Source organism: Leptidea sinapis, chromosome Z (genome assembly GCF_905404315.1).
Source record: "Leptidea sinapis chromosome Z, ilLepSina1.1, whole genome shotgun sequence".
NCBI lineage: Eukaryota > Metazoa > Arthropoda > Insecta > Lepidoptera > Pieridae > Leptidea > Leptidea sinapis.
The window spans coordinates 6,630,255-6,648,909 of NC_066312.1; the positions used below are offsets into that span (position 1 = coordinate 6,630,255).

General features: G+C 33.0%; 1 protein-coding gene and 2 long non-coding RNA genes across 11 annotated transcripts in view; 2 read left to right on the forward strand and 1 right to left on the reverse strand.

Annotated features, from left to right (window-relative positions):
• The window catches only part of LOC126978308 (uncharacterized), a 28,307-nt gene extending 10,399 nt beyond the window's left edge, over positions 1 to 17,908 (forward strand). For 2 of the 9 annotated variants that reach the window (XR_007732582.1, XR_007732587.1), the window contains exon 5: positions 38 to 983. This is a non-coding gene — a long non-coding RNA (uncharacterized LOC126978308). Of the gene's footprint in view, positions 1 to 37; positions 984 to 6,601; positions 6,800 to 10,240; positions 10,360 to 14,430; positions 15,349 to 16,376; positions 16,518 to 16,944 lie in introns of those variants that run through there. The other 7 variants (XR_007732581.1, XR_007732586.1, XR_007732585.1 and 4 more) reach the window with 7 other exon arrangements.
• Positions 973 to 18,655, reverse strand: part of LOC126978296 (alpha-tocopherol transfer protein-like) — a 47,573-nt gene continuing 29,890 nt past the window's right edge. The window contains exon 10 of the transcript XR_007732579.1: positions 973 to 1,887. The gene's annotated coding sequence lies outside the window, so the exon portion shown is untranslated. The remainder of the gene's footprint in view (positions 1,888 to 18,655) is intronic.
• Positions 6,996 to 9,406, forward strand: LOC126978327 (uncharacterized). Its single transcript, XR_007732611.1, has 3 exons — positions 6,996 to 7,015; positions 7,103 to 7,227; positions 9,318 to 9,406. It is a non-coding gene; the product is annotated as an uncharacterized LOC126978327 (long non-coding RNA).

Genomic DNA, 18,655 nt, shown 5'->3' on the forward strand with positions numbered 1-18,655 from the left:
GGTTCATATGACACATAGTCACTACTAATTGTTTAAGGATGAAGTCTGAAGGTGCATGATGGAACTCAATGGAACAAGTTATGCAGTGAAGGAGGACAACGTCACAATAGAGACAATTCTAAGATTGTAATGAAATGTATATTAATGCATATGAAATGCAAAAATCCCCACAGTTGTGTATAATTCAAAGTGTAGTTGAATATAGTAAATGTACAAACTTTATAAACTTGGAACTTAGAAATTTTACACAAAAATACAAATTGTCATCATCAGTTCAGTTTAAAAGTATATAGAGTAGATGTTGTGGGGATAAGTGTTGTTTATGTTGTCTTAGGAATTAGAATTAAAAGTAATGAAGTTGTAATAAATAATTACAGAAAGAAAAAAGGTATCTCAAGAGATATCTTCATAAATGTAATAACTGTATGACTACCAAAATTGAAAATGTAATTTGACATGGCCATGTCAATGTTATATTTGTATGAATGTGTTATTTTATATAAATATTTTATATAAATAACACATACAAATATATTAACAACCATATAGTACACCAAGTACTGTGATGTAATGCATTAGATAATAGCACTCATTTGCTTTAATAAATGCTTAAGTGAAATCTCAAGTCCTAGGTTGACAAGGTTCTATCTTTAATGTTGGGTACATTGTGTGCTGACATTTATTCAGGCAAAAGAGTGGATATAAAGAAATAAACTTTTGGCCGATAACAGGTGATTGTTGCCTTTTATTAAATTTAACAGCAACAGAAATAGGCAATAATACATTTTGTTACTGATATTATATCGAGCAAATGTTTATTCTCAGACCAATGTTGTTATATATACAAATGTAAGTTGAAACATGTTTTTGAAAAGAGTGCAATGAGGAGTTTCTTGCGCCGCTTCTTCTCCTTCAGGAGCACCATTTCGTTTGTGAAGCGGTGGTAGAGTCAAGTAATCAAATAAAAGAAGATTTAATAAAAATTTTGACTTTTATTGTGAAGCCCACCTTATTTCTAGCAGGTATAAGGTGTAATGCAACTACATTAAATAGAAGTATAGTAGGTTGGCCCTGGTCGTATGTTCAATCCCATCCGGAATAAATATTTGTTTGGCAAACATAGTCATTTGATATGTGTCTGGATGTAAATACACATAATATATTTATAACAATTTGTAGGTAACAATTATGCTAGTGGTCATTGAGTTACCCTTAGAAGATACTAAAATTCAATTTATGCGTTTCTTGACGGCCTGCTGCGGTACAGCACCGGCACGTTAGTTTTTTTCATACAAATCTAAGCGGCGCTGGTACTGCGCGCGCTCGACAACAGAACGGCAATGTCGCAGTCACGGCGTGTTCAGTTTACTGTTTTGATAGACACAGATTGGTAGTAGCAGTTAGATACTATCTAGAGATTGTTTAACCTTATACATAATTTAATGTGTTACAAATATTGACAAGTATTCGCATCCCTTTCTCTCCCGCTTGTCAGAATGAGACTGGTGAAAGGACGCGACAAGCACACAGTGGGACATGAAAACTTCTTCCTTTCTTTACCTTAGTTGGCCGATCCTCGAAAGGAAACACCCACTTAGCTGATTGTCTTTTGGTTTCGGGTTCGTAGCAATATATCCAGCTTTCATCACCTGTGACGGTGTCAAATACAGTATTTGAGTCACCGCCGTTGAACGTCGATACATAAGTTTCACCTCAGTGATAAAAGTAGGGCAGTTAATGATATTTTATAATTAATGACACAAATATTATTAAAAAGTTTTATATTATGCTATAAAATTACTTATTTTAAAATGTCCGATGATATTATATAATTAATTAGAAAGAGCAGTTATGTTATTAGCGTGGGCATAACATAACTGAAGGTACCTATTTCATTGCAGATACGTTATATTGGCATAGGTATTGATGCGAAAGTAAAAAAAACTATGTAACTAGTTGTATAAATTTTGCAGTGAAATCTCCTGGCGTGCTTTACTTTGTGACTATATATATGACACATCTATTGGTATAATAAAATTGATTGAGTCTTACTAAACATAATATTATCATAAGTGGACTTTTGTCCGTTTGATTAGGCATGAATCATGACCAACGAGTATATCATGGGCAAGCGTTTACGTTGCCAAAAAACATTTAGAATTATTCTTACTTTCAGAAGTTTTTGAAGTTCTTAAGGCGCGTTATGTAAAAATTATGAGTGTGAAATTTTAAGTTGCGCGCACTGTAACACAAGAGTAACAGGGTGAAGTTGGTTTTTTTGGTTTCTTCGTCCATTAATAGGATGGGCAAAGGGTTCAAGCCCGTACAGCCGTATTCGTTATTTAATAATTAATTGTCAAAGCCATCTTTGCTTGATTTAAACAATACTAGTCTTTCTCCAAACAAAACAGCACGAGGAATAAATAATTATAAGGACTTTTTTTTGTTAGGCCAAAGAAGTATAACTTCTTGCGTGCATACATAACCATACACACACTTTTTTTATTCACCTGTTGGTCAGTGATCATTGCTCATACTCTACAGTTCTGAAGGAGTCACAGAAGCATTGGCCTTTTAGTTGGTTTTCGCGGCTTATGAAGTTTCCACGTCATAATATAGTCTTAGTGGAGACACGAAATATTAATTAAATAAATTGGAACGGAGCTACAAACCTTCGAAATATTACAATTGGACGGCTGCCTGGCGTAGGTACATCATCATTCTAAAGTCTAAATCATGAATATCACATTGAACTTCATCAACAATCAGTTCGAGGTCACTATTTAACTTCCTGTAGGTATGAGACAGACTTCTAAACTTACAATGATATTATTACATGTATAATTATTATTTAATGTAACTGTTAGAGTAATGTAAGAGTTATTAATCGATCGATGAATCGATATTACATAACAGTCATCATGTGGACTATAATATTGCATTATATACTGTATAGCTATCATAAATACACTATTCATAAAAATCTTACGCTTTTTAGTTTTTTACGCTCCGCAACGCCCCATAAGGAACTTCGTTCCAAAACTCCTTTTTTAAAGTCGGTTAGAAAAATAACAAGACTTAGTTTCCATACTGATACATTTATGTATACTATGCTAAAAGTACTCTGTCACGTCATCTGCACAGACTACTAAGAGTAAAGACTAACGGCCTTGCAAATTAAAATGTTTTATAACAAAACTATTCCACCCTTATTAAGTATGGTTTATACTTGATATAAATTAAAAATAGTACATGAATATTGTTGACACACCGTGAAAAAAAATGATGTAGGTACACATACCGTAATGTAATCTCCTACCGTAACCAAAAGGATTATAAAAAATATAAGTATATATTATCAAATACTTACTTACCTATAGAGCTTGGGATAGTTAACATACATTTTTATTTTCTCGTATTATTTATGCATAGGTACAGTACAATAAACAACCAGTATTGTAAATCTATACTAATATTATAAAGCTGCAGTGTTTGTTTGAACGCGCTAATCTCTGGTACTACTGGTCCGATTTGAATGATTCTTTCAGTGTTGGGTAGTCCATTTATCGAGGAAGGCTATAGGCTATGTTTTTTTTTTCAAAATTAGGGATCCGTAATAAAATTGCTATTTTGTAACACAAGGTTAAAATCGAAAACCTATTTTTGCGTGCGCTGCAAAAACTATTGACAATAGAACAAAATGATGTACAGGCTATAATATAGGCAATATTTTGTTACTTATAAAACTATCGCCTGAATTATACTTTATATGGCAAAACAACGTTTGCCGGGGCAGCTATATAGGTATAAGATTTGTTTTGTTTAAATAAACAACCATATCAATAATATCACTTTTTATGTTTAAATATTCAAGATTGCATTTTATAAAACAATATGTGTGTTGCTAACTAACTAACTCTTGTCAACTCTCGGTGCGATTGTCAACCGGTTATAACCACTTTCGCCGCGTACGCAACAAGAACAAGCGGCAAGTGGACACTCACACATGCCCCGGATCATTGTAGAAGTGCAGCCGTTTCGCGTGGTTGTATGAAGCTTAGTCTCTGTACCGTTTTTTACTCATGTAGCGGTATAGTCGGTAAAATACTATTTTAAGTTTATTTGTAAACATTTTGCATAGTCTCAATTTATTCTCAGGTATAACTTTATACCATGTTTATTTGTAATGATCAGATACATTCATTGACATAATCCTACCTATAAGCATTCTTATGCTATACGCAAAATAATACGCGTAGAAAAACTCTCGCGCGTAAATCATTCGGTAATCATCCGATTTGAAGCTCGGAAGAGGGATAGACTCGTAAAGGGTTAATAATGCTGTAAAATAAGTCAAAGAATCATGCAGATCATCAGCAATCGAGATGACTGATCAAAGTACAAGCATCGTCACGTTCTCTCGAAGACCGCAGTTATAATCACATATACGCCAGTCGTATGCTCCGCGATACACGACCTCACAGAACGACTGCACGTTCGATGTTTTAATGAACGAGGCACGCCATCGTCGATACCCGCGGTTGTGGAATGCAACAGCCGGCATGACATGTTTAACTGCGACAGCAATAGTGTTAGACTGAGTTAGATCACATTGTATTATTATTAATTCTAAGTAAATGAAATATTTTACTATTAATCAAAATGTAAGCTTTGGTATTGGTGTGTTATTTCTAAATTATTATATTTAGAAATGTAAGTGGTTAATTAGTTTAAAGGATTTTGTACAAATATAGTGTACCTGAATTGAATATATTCCTCAAATTACTCAAGCAGTTGTTTAATTCAACCTACAAACTCATAGCTTTAAAACACTTGCTTACTCGCTCATTCGTTTGTTCATCTGCATCCCGTCCGTCTTTTCTTCATTTGCAAGTTATATTTTCTTACGTGTCAATAATATCCGGTATTTCGAAAAAGTAGCTAAAAAGCGACTTAAAATGGAATATCCAACTAGGTCGACTATCCATATTTGTGTATGCTAATACAACCAATATCTATTCCATCAATTTATAACCAGGTTTTTTTACGTTTCCTTTAGAAAAACAATTAAACGTTATTTTTAACCGAATTCAAAAAGGAGAAGATTATCAATTTGATAGGTATTTTTAATTTGTATGTACACCGATTACTCTGAGATTTATGATCCAATTTCGGTAATAATTCTTCTTTAGTTCGATGCGGAATAGATGTCATCCCATAAAATTTTTACATAGCCCAGTAGTTTTCATTTTATGACTATTTTATATGAAAATTTATGTCTACATGTATAATTATATAGATTTAATTACTTTTTGTGTACCCCTTTTTTTGAAGGAGTTTTCATTCAGGTTGATTGTATATTATTGTTATATTAACTGACACTAAAAAGTAAAAAATAAAAGCACCGGCTTAAAAACTATAAATAGGTAGCACATATAAATAATAGTATTTTATTAATATTAAAGTTTTGCATAAGAGGTGTATTAAATTAAATTTTTAGTTAGCTATTTTTTTTAAGCCGGTATTTTTAAACGCTGTGTTTTTTTTCTTCACTAAAAGGTTACTTTTTTTTGTTTCAGAGGGCCTACCATCAACTGTTAATAAGCGATGCGATTCCGATGTCGTTCAGTTTAGGTGCCTAAACTGAATCACTAAAATTCGTACCATGAAGTGCCTTTTATTGAATGGCGTTTGGATCGCCAATGAAGAATGAACGAAATAAATTTGTCTGTGGTCCGCGATGTGAGAGTCCGCTCTACAGTCGTTGCATAAGTTTGTCTCACATACTCGAACCATATGCGTTGCGTTTCGAAACCTAAAATAATATGTTTTTAGCGGAAATTTTGCGTAGAAAATACTAAAAATACACTTTAAAATTGCGCTTTATTGCGTGAAATTATAAACCATGAAACCTTTTTTTGTACTTATTAATAGTAATATAAATAAATATAGTTCTATAAATTACAAATTAAATGTTTGCTTAGGTGTTTTCGCAAAAATAACGTGTTATGAACGCACCTCCATTGATGTTTGATTTGACAGGACGACAGGGTACATATTTTTAATTCGTTCTTGCGAACAGGCTATAGCCCGGGCCCTTACTGCCTCGTCCTTAGTATTTTCATTTTTGTTATTTTGTTTAGGTTGAAATATTACCTATGCTACGAATGAGTGAACAAACTAAATCAGTTTGCGATTCAATTGATATAATTTTTGACATTCAATTGACATCATTGCGATTTAATCAGTTGAATTGTCGTCAACCTAAATTAGATAGCTCTAATCACGTCGTAGTACGAAATAACAAAGCAGTTCATTTTAAGTTGTCAATTGAATCGCAATAAGAGTTCATGGTAGGCCCACAAGTCACTTTTGAGTAGACCTGGCTGACAGCACACGCAATAGTCATGATACTTCATTCTTATTGCAAGTCGCAACGTATTGACTATATTCTCTTTGACTCATTTCAGAGTAATAGTGTTCCGTGTTATACCTACTCTGAGAATATTGAATGTAGTGACTAGTGTTTATATTCTCTTTGGAGAACATCAATAAATCAATAATCTACATACAGATAGATTTTTCGTTAACACTAGTAGGTATTTGCAATATTATTTCAATGTGAGAAATTTATATTTCCGATCACGATAAAAAGCTTTAAAATGTCATATATCACATTATGATCACCGTTTAAACATATAATTGTGAATGGCGTCTGAATTCGATAGAAGACATGAATATTTCATCTGAATTCGCCATTGTTCCCACCTCGACCTACCTCACCAAGAATCAGTATTCAGTAAGTAGATATTATACAATAAGTTCTTAATTACGGTCTGCAATTTGGATTAGATGTTTGCTTGAAGGATTTTATTAAAGGTAGGTTGTTTACTACTTTCAATTGACATCCCACTAACTTCGCGGAATGCGGAATGGCGTCATATCTTTATAGGTAGACATGAATATATTATCATCTGAATCGCCATTGTTCCGACTTCCACCTCTCCAAGAGTCAGTAAGTAGATATTAAACTATTAAATCTTAGGGTCTGGATTAGAATTTCGCATCCCAAATTAGGAGTTGAAAATGGTTTTATTTTAAGGAGGTTGTTTGCTACTTTCAACTGAAACGCATCTCACCCCGCGGATTGGCGTCAATCTATTTTAAGAAGATATGAATATTTAATCTGAATCACCTTTGTTTCGTCTTCCACCTCTAAAATAGTCAGTAAGTAGATATTAAACTATTTGATCTTTATTAGGGCCTATCTCAGATGACACACTTTTTGTGCTACCGAGTCTGCGGCACAGAAAAAGTCTGCCTTGCGCGCTAAATGTCTGGCAGATATTACATAGACTCAACACACTCGACGCACACTTTCGATCATTATGTCGGCGGAACTGTAGAGATGTACAAAGATTGCGGTGTATTGTTTCGTACTTGAGATATAAAAGAACAAGAAGAAAAAGAGAATTTTGAGTTCATCCTATTCTTTCATAAAGTGTCTCTTTCATATTAAACATTCAGTTCTAAAAATATATCCAAATAAAATATTCAAGTTTTATAAAATGTCTGTTACTCCATTAATTATTTTGAAACCTGCTTTAACACATTTGGAAACAACAATGAAGATTAATATCAATCCAGAAGAAAGGCTCTCAGTGACACTTAGGCAAGTAAAAATGTAGTTAATTTAAATTGGCCAAGTTTATATTAATTCTTATTTAATAATATCACAATTATTACTCATTCTGTAACCATATTTACATATTAACTAAGACTTACATTAACTATTGACTATGGTCTGACTTGGATAGTGATCCTATACAAGTTATTATTATGCTAAAACAGTCATGGAAGAGCCCTATGTTCAAGTTTTTTTTTATTCTGGCAACCCAAATGTTGTAAACTAAAGATATAATCTAGGTAAATCTGGATATAAATAATCCTTGGGACTGAGCTGCTGGGCTGTTGCCGTAAATACTGAAACAAAGAAAAAAAAAATTGTATTGCAAATAACATTTATTACTTTTACAGTGTGTTATAGACCAGGGTCGGTAATTATTGAAACCAAAAAAAATTACAGTAGGATGAAACCCATTGGTAAAGGACAAGAATATAGCAAAAATTAAGGGAAAAATAAATTACGGGCGATCTGAGGTCGGAAAGTGGAAAAGGGCGGTTAAAAACGGTTTATCTCGATTTCCTCAATGGCAAAAAGTTAATCGGCAAACTTGTCAACTTAATATCAAAAAAGCACCCTAATTTTCAATCGAAAATTCTGACTTCAAAATATCAGCTTTTTTCAAAAAGTTTGGGGGCTTTTTGTTAGTTGATATATCTACTTTCTGATGGTATAAAAAAAAATATAAATTACAATTGTAAATGTTTGGAAAATTTAAGTCCAACAAAAGGCATTTCATAAAGAATTCACACCTGTTATTAAGTAGCAGCAAAAATATAAAACAATTTAAAATATAAAAAGCTTATTTGAAGTCTCTTCATTAGCTGGAATACAGTACTTTAAATGTTGATGCTAGAAATTAATAGAAGCACATACTCTTTCCATGGGAAAATTCTTTACTGCCTTAAATGGATTGTTTTAGGGACTCAAAATTATCATGGCGTTTAGAGCAAGCCTTACTCTCTAAAACTGACCATATCTAGGTAACGGTGCCAAGTCTTGCTGGAACGACTATTCTTGGTTATTGAACAGGGTGTTGTTAAGGGGCTTCACTACCTTCTCAAGAATGGTATCTTGATAGACTTGTGCCGATGTATAGGATATTTACACAAAGTTACCTTTTTCACAAAAGTATCGCTCAGTCCCCCTGCATAGCTATATACCTTTTTCCATTTCTTTAGTTAATGGTTTTAATTTCTTGTCTATTGACAAGTAGATTGTGTTTTGTGCTGTTAGGTTAGGTTAGTTCCAATATTTTGTTCCATAATAAAGTTGATAACTTATCCATGATAGTATGCCTTTAATAGCTAGTGTCATTTATCAAGTGTCACTTGATGTAGCCGGGAGTTGATGTAATGTTGTGTAGTTAAACATATGTATATTGTTAACTTATCTTACTTTATTATTACTTTTTTTTCCAATTATTTGCTTATTCCTTTTACTTTGCGCACTATTCACGATAATTTTAGTGTTTAGATATCATCTGATTTGAGTTTTTTTTGCACTGATCATATAAATATAATCATATTTGTTCATGAGCACTGAATGACGTGCACCACTACCATGACAATTCCTGATGTAACCTCCAACTGCTGCACAATCCTACACTAATTTCATTCCAATCATTTTAAAGCAGGAATGGACGTCGTGTACAGCTTTAAGATGATTCTTCATCAACAACAACACCAGGATGCATTGAGGACCTGCTGGGTTTTCAGCATGTTGATATTTTTTTTTATTTAGAAATATATCAAGACAACATTTGCAATGATTTTCTATATGGCATGTGTATGTCAGTTTTCACTGTCACATCTCACTAGTCAGCATCTAACAATTGAAATACTTAATCCCTACTATGTATTATAAATGTGAATGTAAGTTTGTTTGTTGTCATGCTATCAAACGCAGACTACTGAACCGATTTTGATGAAATTCAGTTTTAGAGCCTTGGCAAGGACATATTATCTACTTTTCATCACATAAATGGCTTGGAGGGCTTGAAATAGGCAATGGAAGTTCGTCATTATTGAAGATATCACTATGATACTTTTACTATTTCGGGCACTTGATAAGAAATTTATAAATATTTGTTCTTGCGTTTAGGAATTTTGACAAGATGAAAATTCAAATTGTGATTTTCATAGAAAGTAATTAATTATTTTAAATTTAACGAAAATGGAGATAGTAGTGCCTAAATACAGCTCATTTCTTCTCAAAAACCCAACACCTGATTTGTGTATTATAGTATAAATTTATGAATAAAAGGACAAGATGAATTTTGGGCTCATTAAATTAGTTATAGGTGTGTAACTTAATAATTATTATTTATTAAAAAAATTAAAGGCTGACCCACAAATCATGAAATTATATCACATCTTAAATTTGCAGTTCTAACAGCAAGCCCGGAAGAATAAAATGAGAACTTACATTGTGGAGGCTATAATATACCTAATTGATTGAATTAAATGAAAACGCTGATTGCGTTATATTAGACATAGTCCATTCAAGATTTATTTATAAATTATTTATTTTATAAAACTGTTCATTTCAACGCAGGAATGGGCATGCACAACTTGAAGAGGTTCATTTCTACGCAGGAATGGGCATGCACAACTTGAAGAGCCAAATGATTCTTCACTAACAATGACACCAGGATGTCTTGATCTTCGCCATGGGTAAGTTATTATATTTTTTATTTCTGCATAAGAACCTAAGATCTCCAGAATAGTATGATCCCTTTCCCTGGGCCACGTCCTTGTACGCCGGGCACAAAAAGATCACCTTGGAATTGAATATAAAAGACCCGAAACTTCACTAAAATACACCCAGTTTGTGTGTTCATTTTTGTTTGATGTAGAAATATATCAAGGTGACAATTGCAATGATGGCTAAACATATTGTGTATGTCAGTTTTCACTGTCTCCTCTGACAATAATTGACATTCCTAATATTCAACTTGTATATAATATTCATCCCATGTTAAGAGTGACTACTCGCGTAAAACTAATGATGTAGGTACAGCAGTTGCATTGCCAACAATAATTCAATGATTGAATTTGAACACGACAAATAGGAGAAATATCAAACAATCTGAAGTTTATTTTTGTAATCTAATGTTATATTTAGTAAACGTACAAAGACATGGCCCATTTTGGAACAATTCCCTTACAATATATAGGTTTGGTATTTTGCCACCTTGTAAGTTACGGTAAGCCTGGTTAATGCTTAGCAAATCTATAGTATAATAAAGCAATCAATGATTCATCTAAACCACAATTCAAATAATTCATCTATATATAAATATTCCATGTCAATTATGTGAAGTTCTGTGATGTTGCGAGTGACATTAAATCTGAGTGAACAAATGATATGCAATTTCGAAAATGAGATCAGACTGAAACCAAAAGATCCTAAAAATAAATGTACTAGTTATTGACATTTTTTTTTAGTCAGCATTAAAAAATACGTACGACTTCAAATTTTCACCCATCTACGATCAACAGTTACTTTTGTATCGCGATTTTAATATCGGCAATACAACGTTTGCTGGGTCAGCTAGTATTCTTATATATTTCGTTTTGCTACAATCTAAGGTCAACCTGAGGCTATCAAAATCGTAGAAATAATAAAGCTTGAGCTGCAATGATGATTATTTGCAAACTCTGTGTGTGAGAGAAACAATTTCAGAAAACTTTTAGCAGTTCTTCAAATTAGTTGGATAACAATTATGACATTCATTTCAATAGTTTACGAAAATTTCATATAGTTCCGGACTTCGTCGGTGTGTCTGAAAACAAAATTCAGTTTTTATAGTTGGAGAACCTACACTACTAACCTAGGAATCCTACTCTTAGTTACATCGTATTCAATGTTGAAACGATGATTGAACGAACGAAACATTATTCGATATTATCGGTTCCAACCCTACTCTTAGTTGAAAATGCCAGAGACGAAAATTCGAATTTGACCAATAATCAAACATCACTTTTACGATAATCTCACCGACACTGTCGTCGAAAGTTTTCGAAGCTGTCGTTGCTATTATCGTTTCAAGTTGTAGTTGTGCTTTTATTTTGATTGTGAAGCCAATTTCTTGAGTCTTCTGGTGTGTATTAAATAAATAAACATACGCCAAATATTTAAACATTAATTACATATTCAACAGGATTTTTTTACTACCAAGTAATTTATGTCGTTTTATTGATCTTTTATGCGTAGAAAGTAATGCAAATTGCAAATGGCCGCCTGACAAATAAGAAGTCGATGAGAAGGGTCGAGTTACTTTTGATTTATTTTATTTATTCGCACGTTTTGTATTATTACATAATTCTTGAATGTGTATTGAACATTTGGGCAGAGTGTGGCATGGTCCTTTGTGTCTAAACTATGTTTTGACTTTTGACACTTAACAGCGACATAGCACAGATAACATTTTGTTTTTTATAGGTTTTCACATAATTCATTCACACTAACATCGTAAAAAAAATCAAAAATTAGTCTTTTTAACATTTGTTAGAGTAGGGTAGTAGCGATTATCGTATCGTTCCGAATGTATGGTTGTCGATTTTCGAGTAGACCTGGTCGCTCACAAAACAAGTACGCGTTACGTCTTGCCGCAGATTGCCACACGGCAAACACTGTATAGTTACAGCCTTACGGGCCGCATTCCGCAAGAGGAGAATGCCGTTGTGTTGATCGCGTCATGTTCGTTGCGTTGGTAATATCTGGTAATAACAATTTTTTTCAAGATCTTACAATCTATAGTTTGAAGCAACAAGTTTGTTTTTGTAACCACTTTTATAGACCGGAATAATAACTGCCTGTTTAAAAACCTCTGTGAAAACACCACTAGAAAGTTTCATAATAACATAACTCCAAGTTTGAGAATAATACATTTTTCTTCCCTAATATCAGTAGGGTAAAGCATAAGAGATCCGAGAGAAACGTTTGAGGCTATATTGAAGCGTTCCATTTTGTGTTCACCAAGTTTATTAATTATTGATTAGGCAAGATTGTGACCAATATCAAAGAATATATTATAATAGTACAATTACCAATTTTAGTAAAGTATTTGTAAAATTAAGCTTAACCCAGGTACACTTCTCTTTGACTCGATTTTATAATAACATTTTAGATAGAATTTCAGTAATATTTGTTCCTCCAATCTTATAATATTAGTGATCGTCTACATTGCGAATTGAGTAACTGTGCTAAATTTCAAGTCACTTAAGTACCGTCATAAAATATTGTTTACATGGTAGTAGACACAAAAGTTAGCAAAGTCCCGATTGAAAATTATGGACCTATCTCCAATTGATGACAAAAATAGGGCACTAAAAATAATTCCAAACCAACAATACGGATTTACCAAGGCCCGCCATGCAGAACACATTTGGGGTTAAGCTGAATAGAATACCTAAGGTTGTCTAGTGCCCCATTACAAACCCTTGACCAGCTTCTAAATGCTGCAATGACTGGCGACATAAAAATGCTATCAGACCATGATGTACTAGATTGCAAGCAGTTATTCGTGTAACGGCTAAAGGAGGAAATAAGCGTTACTAAAAACTACTGAGAGTAAACAATGCCGAACAGTTTAAAATTCTGGTAAAATTTTCATAAAATGCGATGTTTTTTATTGATCCAAAATACTTTAAATAGATTGCGGTTGGTTATAGTTATTTATGCAACGAGGCGAAGCCGAGTGTGATAATAGTATCACGTGAGTGTTTTAAATACCTAATTATCAAAAGTTGCATACAAGACTATCTACACCCAGAATATGAATCCTCTAAAAGATTCTGGAAAAGTTAGCTTACTGCTAACATTAAAACACCTGTCCTAGTAGTAACCTAATATCATTCATTACTGATTATATACAAGTGACTAAGTATTAATGAAACAATTATTTATTTTAGTAGTAATTTACATTTTGTATAGTGCAATAATTAAAATTCACTCGAATATAATGTTGTTTTGCAGCGTTTAAAATGAATCCCTAATTTTTTGTAAACAAAACAATAAAAATATCGAAGAAAAATAGCGGGGATTCGAATAACCTATTTTTTTTACGGCGCGCGACGTTCTGGTAGTGTGGAACGCGCATAAACGAAAATGTTCTTTTTTTGAAATTCATACAGATACCACGCATTGAGCAATAAGAATGTGGCTGTCTGTTGAAACTCTTAGCGCATGAAGGGATCGAAAAAAAAAACAGGAGGGTTGTTATGAAATTCAGTACAACATTACAACACTAGTTTGGATGATGTAATGGTTATTAGAACATTGGGTGTTTTAATGTTGGCAATAAGCTAACTGTTTCAGAATCTTTAATAGAGGATTTAAAGCATGGGTGTAGATAAAGTGTTGAAACGGTGTAGCTTGGTAGAGTTTTCTCATCAAATTTCAACCAATTATATAGACAAAGTGCAGTAAAGTGAAGTGAAGTTAATAAATTATAAATAGTAACTTTTAAGGAAGACCTGGAGGCTGACGAGAAAACTAAGTAGTAGTACTACTTGTGCATCTCTGGCGTATATGATACCTACCAAAAATAAACATTTTTTTTTGGAGGTGATAAAGAATACCAATGCATTTCGGTCAAAATATCTGAGTGGGTGTCCTCTTCGAAGTTGCATATCTAATTAGAACGTAGGCTTGGGTGCCACTCTACTATATGGACACTCGCAAAATCACGCAAGCTCAGTAGCAATTTTGCGGCGAATGTTTCCCCTGTATTCGTTCAGCAGATGTCATCAGCAGCTGAAGCTGTCAGGAGCAGCAAGACTGTCAGGAGGCTGTGGGTGCGAGGATCGGCGAGTGCTCCGCGGATGCACTGCGTATTGCTATGCAAATTGCTATGCGAATGCCTATTTATCGAAATGTCATTTATGTAATTTATTATGTTATCCTATTTATTATGTTATATGATATTGTGTATGTGTGCTGTTTTAATTAAACATTTTTTTTGCCTGATTACTATAAGAAATATTGTGCTCTTAATATTATTTGTGCCGTGCAATGCAAAAGATATATTATAATTTATATTTAAGATGATGATTTATTTAATCTTTAATTGGATCTAGGATTAGTTTTATGCCTAACTAATATTGCAGATATTCCAGTAATGTTTTCAGCATGTCTTAATCTACACATCGCCTGAAAGGGATATATACTATGATCAGAATTGAAATAAAATTGAGCACTGGGCACATTTTGCGCAAATTTTCAGCTTTATTTTGAAAATAAAGAAACTTGAAATGTGCACAGTAACTAAGATTGAAGTCGATTAAAACTTAAATCCTTAACGGCCAAGTGAACATACCAGAATAAAATGAAGAAGATTGGAAAGAAGTTTTATTGAAGAAGGAAGAATTATAGTTTTAATAAAATAAACTAACCTAATCTCTTTCTCTCTCTTGCTTTTTGCGAATTTATTTTGTGTATATAGATTTTTTAAAGTAGGTACGAGCATCAGGTTCCAAACAACCACATCTAGATGCCAGTACACTGCGGATCGTTGCCATGGCTGAAGAATGGGGAGCACTAGCATGACGACAGAAGAACAAATACCAATGGAAAGGATCATCATCATCGGAATATCAGCCTGAAGCGTTGGATGGAACAGAGAGCTGGCAATAATTTGATTCATTTTATATTTGTTGGTACGGCATAAAATATAACTTTCGTACTGGAATCCAATAATCAAGAATAGCCTGTGTGTACTATGGGTGCCAGACAACCATATTATATTTAATGCAATATTCAATACAAAACATTCATATTCATAGCCTTATTAAGTGAAAGTCGCCAACCAGTGGGCCATATGGGTTGTCAATTGAATCAGACGGGACAAATGAATTCCCTTTTTATTCATGGTTCATTGTTAGGTAGAAGCTGAAACTTCATTCTGGAATACAATTTGATTGTTATCACAATTTATCATTGCAGTAACTACCAATAAAAAAGTTATATTTACTGCCGTACATATTGTAGAACAGAATTGTTTTCTAACTTAAAATGCTTTTAATTGAGTGCATATACATATGTATATGCACCAGCATATGCTGGCCTTGCTAAATATTTATTCTTTCACGAATCTAGTTATCTTAATACTTTAAATGCTGTCATGTAAATTTACTTAGCCTGGCCATAAATACTGTTAAAGAAGCAATGATGACTTTAATTTCTAATCTGTCATTCTTATAAGATAATTATATAGAGTGGTAAATGGAAAGTGGGTCTTTTCTAAAAATTTATTTTCTTTGTAACATTATTTATGGCAAGACAAGTAGTAATCCTCCGATGATACCTTTCCTGGCAAATATCATTTTCATACACTCATGGACATATTGGAACTACAACAATATAGAAGGCAATCAAAAAAAGCAAACTAAACTCAAATTTAACCGTTGAGAAATTTTTTGCAGCAGATAAAAACTTCATATGCAATAATTACTTAAACATTCTAGAACTTACTTTTTTTTATAAGATTCATTTATTTTAGTGGCCAGTAGGCACAATTATTACAACAACAAACTAAAACATTTTTCTTGCGTTCCGTTAAATTGTCCATAAGTGTATAATATAATAATCTTAAAAAAAAATTATTTCTTGTGATAAAATTTATGAAAAAACTTGGAATGGTAATTATGATATATCCAGACTATTAACTGTATTTGACTCATTTCAGATACTTATTTTCGGAGCAGTTGTGCGTTATCTGAAATGCCAGCAGTCGGAATGAGTCATACATGAGACGGCGCAGTCCAGAATGTCACAGATACCCATACAGAGTATCAACTTATCAAATTATGAAGGGCCCTTAAACTTTGTAAGTTTTAATTTGCATACAATTATTATTTATAATATGTATCATATGAATGTAAAACTGTTTGAAAATGGTCATTTTTATTGCAGTCTGTGCTCAAAATCATTACGGTGCAGGTTGCAATTTTCCTACAATTTTATTTTTTTACAGTCACTTGACCTCTATCTGTGTAATGATGCTTTTTTTATAATTAAATACTTTTTTGTTTGGTAATCACACTACATATTCCAAATTTGTACTTAATTAACAATACTTTCTTCAATTTATTATTATTTTCTATTAAAGTGATTTAGCTAACCACCATCTACCATCTAGTACTTGTAGATTAATAATTCTTTACAACCACTCTAACAGTGTTAGATGTGACAAACCAAAAAATCGCCAACAGATCTATTTCCCGTGTAATAACTTAATAATATGCATTTTCAAGTTTCATATGACACATAGTCACTACTAATTGTTTAAGGATGAAGTCTGAAGGTGCATGATGGAACTCAATGGAACAAGTTATGCAGTGAAGGAGGACAACGTCACAATAGAGACAATTCTAAGATTGTAATGAAATGTATATTAATGCATATGAAATGCAAAAATCCCCACAGTTGTGTATAATTCAAAGTGTAGTTGAATATAAATGTACAAACTTTATAAACTTGGAACTTAGAAATTTTACACAAAAATACAAATTGTCATCATCAGTTCAGTTTAAAAGTATATAGAGTAGATGTTGTGGGGATAAGTGTTGTTTATGTTGTCTTAGGAATTAGAATAAAAAGTAATGAAGTTGTAATAAATAATTACAGAAAGAAAAAAGGTATCTCAAGAGATATCTACATAAATGTAATAACTATATGACTACCAAAATTGAAAATGTAATTTGACATGGCCATGTCAATGTTATTTGTATGAATGTGTTATTTTATATAAATAACACATACAAATATATTAACAACCATATAGTACACCAAGTACTGTGATGTAATGCATTAGATAATAGCACTCATTTGCTTTAATAAATGCTTAAGTTAAATCTCAAGTCCTAGGTTGACAAGGTTCTATCTTTAATGTTGGGTACATTGTGTGCTGACATTTATTCAGGCAAAAGAGTGGATATAAAGAAATAAACTTTTGGCCGATAACAGGTGATTGTTGCCTTTTATTAAATTTAACAGCAACAGAAATAGGCAATAATACATTTTGTTACTGATATTATATCGAGCAAATGTTTATTCTCAGACCAATGTTGTTATATATACAAATGTAAGTTGAAACATGTTTTTGAAAAGAGTGCAATGAGGAGTTTCTTGCGCCGCTTCTTCTCCTTCAGGAGCACCATTTCGTTTGTGAAGCGGTGGTAGAGTCAAGTAATCAAATAAAAGAAGATTTAATAAAAATTTTGACTTTTATTGTGAAGCCCACCTTATTTCTAGCAGGTATAAGGTGTAATGCAACTACATTAAATAGAAGTATAGTAGGTTGGCCCTGGTCGTATGTTCAATCCCATCCGGAATAAATATTTGTTTGGCAAACATAGTCATTCGATGTGTGTCTGGATGTAAATACACATAATATATTTATAACAATTTGTAGGTAACAATTATGCTAGTGGTCATTGCCCTTAGAAGATACTAAAAATACTTTCAATTTATGCATTTCTTGACGGCCTGCTGCGGTACAGCACCGGCGCGTTAGTTTTTATTCATACAAATCTAAGCGGCGCTGGTACTGCGCACGCTCGACAACAGAACGGCAATGTCGCAGTCACGGCGTGTTCAGTTTACTGTTTTGATAGACACAGATTGGTAGTAGCAGTTAGATACTATCTAGAGATTGTTTAACCTTATACATAATTTAATGTGTTACAAATATTGACAAGTATTCGCATCCCTTTCTCTCCCGCTTGTCACAATGAGACTGGTGAAAGGACGCGACAAGCACACAGTCGGACATGAAAACTTCTTGACTTCTTCCTTTCTTTACCTTAGTTGGCCGATCCTCGAAAGGAAACACCCACTTAGCTGATTGTCTTTTGGTTTCGGGTTCGTAGCAATATATCCAGCTTTCATCACCTGTGACGGTGTCAAATACAGTATTTGAGTCACCGCCGTTGAACGTCGATACAGAAGTTTCACCTCAGTGAT